Here is a 5,500-nt window from a genome sequence, read left to right as displayed (position 1 = left end):
AAGGGAAAAATGTAAAAACAAGCAAAGAAACAAAAAATAGAATGACCTTGCCTACGAAGAAGCAGGAAAACACGTTCCTAAGGGGGAGAGCTGGGCCTGATAGGCTGGCCAGAGCGGCTTGTGTGGGTCAGAGTCCATGTCTGCCTGGGCGGCAGTTCCCCTCTCCTAGCACAGGAGCTCCTCTAAATGCTGGAGGATGATGAGGGGGCGGCGTGGGGAAGAGGTCACCAAATACACAAAAGAACCTGGAATAAGTCTCAACTCCACATCCCCCTCCAGTAATACTATGTGAAAGGATTTTCATACTTGCTCTATTTCTCTCCTCCTTTCTCTCTGTTTTTCCTCTTTGTTGTGAATATAATATACATCCAGAAAAATATTTTAAATATAAGTGTTCAACTTAGCAAATTTTTTTTTTTTTGTCCACACCTCACGGCATGTGGGATCTTAGTTCCCCGACCAGGGATTGAACCCACACCCCCTGAAGAGGAAGCACTGAGTCTTAACCACTGGACCGCCAGGAATGTCCCTTAACTTAGCAAATTATGGTCAAGAAAACCCCTGTGTCGCCACCAGTCAGATGCATCCCAGTGGTACCTCCTCCCTCCCTGGCCCCTGCCTGGATTTATGCCCCCTGGCATACCCAGGAAGCTCTTCCTGAAATGGTTTTATAGTTGACCAGGCGTCCTTGCGTCCAAGGATGATGGTGAGAGCTGCATGTCTGTGTAATGTCTATCAGTGGAATCAAGCAGTGTATGCACAGCTTATATCTACCTTCTTTCTCTCAATATCGTTTTAAGATTTAACCCTTTTACTGGATGCATCTGTAGTTCATTCTATTCCTGCTGTATAGAATTCACTATATGAATATGCTTTTTTTTTAGTCCATTACACTATGGATGGGCATTTCCATTGTTTCCATTTGGGGGCTATCTTAGTTCAGGCTGCTGTAACAAAAATACCATAGACTGGGTGGCTAAAACAACTAACATTTATTTTGCACAGTTCTGAAGGTGGGAAGTCCAAGATGAGTGTGACCGCATGGTCAGGGGTCGGGTTCTGGTGAAGGCCATCTGGAAATCTTCCTGATTTATAGATGGCTGTCTTCCCCTGTGTCCCCACATGGCAGAGAAAGAGACAGAGAGAGAAACTCTCTCTTGTCTCTTGTATAAGGTCACTAATCCCACATGAGGGCCCCACCCTCATGACCTAATGACCTCCCAAAGCCTCCACTTCCAAATGCCATCACATTGGGGATTAAGTTTCAACGAATGGATTTGGGGGACACAAGCATTCAGTCCAGAGCAGAGGCTATGATCAAGATATTGCTAAGAACGTACTTGCATATGTATTTGGCTGCAACACACACACACATGCTAGTAGGTAAGTAGCTTCTAGAGGAATTGCAGGCTCATGGGTGTTCAAATCTTCAGCTTTAGAAGACACTGCCACGCCATTCTCCAAAGTGATTACAGCACCAGCAGTGTTAAGATTTCCTGGTAAGGTCAGACACTTACCAACCCCTTGTTGTGGTGAGCTAGTTCACTGTGATTTTAATTTGCATGGTTAAAACACATGTATATGTTTATTGTCCATTTGAATATCCTCTCTTTGGAAATGTCTGTTCAAACATTTTGCCCATTTTTCCATTTTACTCACCGTTCTGTATTTTTCTTATTGATTTTTAGATGTACTTTATATATTCTGGATATAAGCCCCTTGACAGTTACATGTATTGCAAATATCTTCTTCCACTCTGTGACTTAATGTTTCTTTTAATAGTATCATTGATAAAGAAAAGTTTCTTAATTCAAATGAATCAAAGTGATCAGACATTTTTTTTTATCATTAGGGCTTTTTCAATCTTGCGTAAGAGACCTTTCTCTAGGCCAAGATCATGAAGTTATTCTTCTATATATTTTTCTACGGCTATGTTGTTTGCCTTTCCTCTTTCTTTTTCATTGTTAAAATATAGATAACATAGTATTTACCATATTCATCATTTTAAGCATGCAGCTCAGTGGCATTAAGTTCATCCACATTATTCTGCAACCATCAGCACCATTCATTTCCAGAATTTTTCATATTCCCACACTGAAACTTTATACCCATAACATAATAATCCCCCACCCCGCCCCCCCTTCTCCCAGCCCCTGGTAGAAGCCATTCTCCTTCCTGTCTCTATGCATCTGACTCCTCTAAGTACCTCATGTAAGTGCAATCATACTGTATTTGTCCTTTTGTTCTGGCTTATTTCATGTAGCATCATGGCCTCAAGGTTCATCCAGGTTATAGCACGTGTTGGAATTTCCTTCCTTTTTTAAGGATTTTTTCATCTTTTCAAGTCTATACTTTTTTGCACTTGGATTTTTCTCTCCTCAGCATGTACTGAAAAGGCTGTCCTTTCCCCACTGTTCCTGCAGGACTACCTTTGTCATAAGTCAAATGAGCTTATGTGCCTGGGCCTGTTTCTGGGCTCTCTATTTTGAGCCATTGGTTTATTTTATATTTTGGAGCCAATAATCAGGCTGAATTCATGGGCTTGCCACCAGTGCAGCTGCTCAGGGAACCCTACACTTGATTTAATATTCTCCTCCTGCTGTCTTGGAATTCTTTTTATTTATTTATTTATTTATTTATTTATTTATTTATTTATTTAGGCTGCGTTGGGTCTTCGTTGCTGCATGCGGGCCTTCTCTAGTTGCGGCGAGCGGGGGCTACTCTTTGTTGCGGTGCTCAGGCTTCAGTAGTTGAGGCTCGTGGGCTCTAGAGTGCAGGCTCAGTAGTTGTGGTGCATGGGCTTAGTTGCTCTGTGGCATGTGGGATCTTTCCAGACCAGGGCTTGAACCTGTGTCCCCTGCATTGGCAGGCGGATTCTTAACCACTGTAGTTTAAAATACTGAGACTTCCAATTCAAAAACATGGTTAATTTCTCCAAATATTTAGATCTTTTAACATCTAAAAAAGATTTTTACACTTTCATCCCTATGCATGTTGTACGCATATCCAAGGAAGTTGACTTTCTTAAACTGTGGTAACAACACGTAACATAATATTTACTATCTTAACCATTTTTAAGTGTACAGTATAGTATTGTTAACTCTGCCCACATTATTGCACAAGATCTCTAGGGCTTTTTCATCTTGCCATTCTATACAGCTCCTCACTTCCCCCTCCCAATTAAGCCCTGGAAATCAGCGTTCTACCTTCTGCTTCTAAGAGTTTGACTATTTTAGGTCCCTTATATAGGTGGAATGATACAGTATTTGGCTTCCTGTGGCTGGCTTATTTCATTTAGCATAATGTCCTCAAGGTTTTAGCATGTGTCAGAATTTCCTTCCTTTTTAAGGCTGAATAATATTCTATTATATGTATAGACCAGGTTTTCTTTATCCATTCATCGGTTGATGGACTTTTTTGTTGCTTCTAACCCTTGGATATTGTGAATAATATTGCAGTGAACCTAGATGCATAAATATCTCTTTGAGATCCTGTTTTCAGTTCTTTTGGAAGTATATCCAGAAGTCAGATTGTTGGGTTATATGGTAATTCTATCTTTAATTTTCTGAGGAACCACTGTACTATTTTCCATAGGGGCTGCACCAGCTTACATTCCCATCCACAGCACACAGGGTACCAATTTCTCCACATCCTCACTGAACACTTTTCTGTTTTCTTATGTTTGATAGTGGCCATCCTAACAAGTGTGAGGTGATATCTCATTGTGGAATTGATTTGCATTTCCCTGATGATTAGTGATGTTGAGCATCTTTTCATATGCTTATTGGCCATTTCTATATCTTCTTTGGAGAATTTTGCCCACTTTTAATCAGGTTATTCATTTTTTTGTTGTTGAGTTGTAGGAGTTATTTATATATTCTGGATATTACGCCCCCCAATCAGATGTATGTTTTGCAAATATTTTCTCCTATTATGTAGGTTGCCTTTTCACTCTGTTGATTGTTTCTGGGCTCTCTATTCTGTTCCATTGGTCTATATGTCTGTCTTTATGTCAGTACCATGCTGTTTTGATTATTGTGACTTTACAATATGTTTTTGTTTTGTTTTGTTTTTTGTGGTACATGGGCCTCTCACTGCTGTGGCCTCTCCCGTTGCGGAGCACAGGCTCCGGATGAACAGGCCCAGCAGCCATGGATCACGGGCCCGGCCGCTCCGCGGCATGTGGGATCCTCCCAGACCGGGGCACGAACCTGTGTCCCCTGCATCGGCAGGCTGACTCTCAACCACTGCACCACCACCAGGGAAGCCCCCTATAATATGTTTTGAAACCAGGAAGTGTGAGGTCTCCAGCTTTGTTTTTCTTTCTCAATAGTGTTTTGGCTACTCAGGGCCCTTAGAGATTCCAAAGGAATCTTAGTATGTTTTTTTTTCTATTTCTGAAAAAAATGCCATTAACATTTTGATAGTGAGTGCATTAATCTGTAGATTGCTTTGAGTAATATGGACATATTAGCAATATTAAGTCTTCTAATTCATGAACACAGGATGTCTTTCCATTTATTTATGCCTTTAATTTCTTTCAGCAGTGTTTTGTAGTTTTCAGCGTACAGTCTTTCATCTTCTTGGTTAAGTTTATTCCTAAGTACTTTATTATTTTTGATGCATTGTAAATAGTATTGTTTTCTTAATTTCCTTTCAAGGTTGCTCACTGTTAGTGTATAGAAACGCAACTGATCCGTGTGTGTTGGTTTTGTATCCTGCCACTTTGCTGTATTCATTTATTTTATTAGGTCTAAATAGGTTGTGTGTGTGTGTGTGTGTGTGTGTGTGTGTGTGTGTGTGTGTGTGTAGTATCTTTAGCGTTTTCTACATATAAGATCATGTCATCTGCAAATAAAGATAATTTTACTTCTTCCTTTCCAATTTGGATGCCTTTTATTTCTTTTTCTTGCCCAGTTTCCCTAGCTAGAACCTCCAGTACGATGTTGAATAAATGTGACAGAAGTAGTCTTGTTCCTCATCTGAGGGGGAGGCATCCAGTCTTTCACTAAGTATGATGCTAGCTGTGGCAGTTTCATAGATGCCTTTATTGGGTGGAGGAAGTTCCCTTCTGCTCTTAGTTTGTGAGTATTTTTATCATGAAGGGGTGTTGGATTTTGGCAAATGATTTTTGAGATGTTCATGTGATTTTTGTTTTTTATTCAACTGACCTATTGTATTATATAAATTTTCAGATGTTAAATCAGCCTTGCATCTCTGGATAGTTTCTTGGTCATGATATGTAGCTCTTTTTATTTGTGGCTGGATTTGGTTTGCTCTTATTTTCTGGAGGAGTTTTGCATCCATATTCATAAAAGATATTAGTCTATCAGTTTCTTTCCTTGCGATGTCCTGTCTGGTTTTGGTACAATGATAATACTGTACTCATAATAAATTGGAAAGTGTTCCCTCCTCTTCTATTTTTTTAAGTGTGTGAAGAATTGGTATTAATTCTCATTTAAATGTTTGGAAGGTGCTAGGGTCTGAATGTTTGTGCCCC

This window comes from Lipotes vexillifer, unplaced genomic scaffold, assembly GCF_000442215.2.
Source record: "Lipotes vexillifer unplaced genomic scaffold, Lipotes_vexillifer_v1.1 scaffold1321, whole genome shotgun sequence".
Classification (NCBI taxonomy): Eukaryota; Metazoa; Chordata; class Mammalia; order Artiodactyla; family Lipotidae; genus Lipotes; species Lipotes vexillifer.
This window is presented reverse-complemented; position numbering follows the sequence as displayed.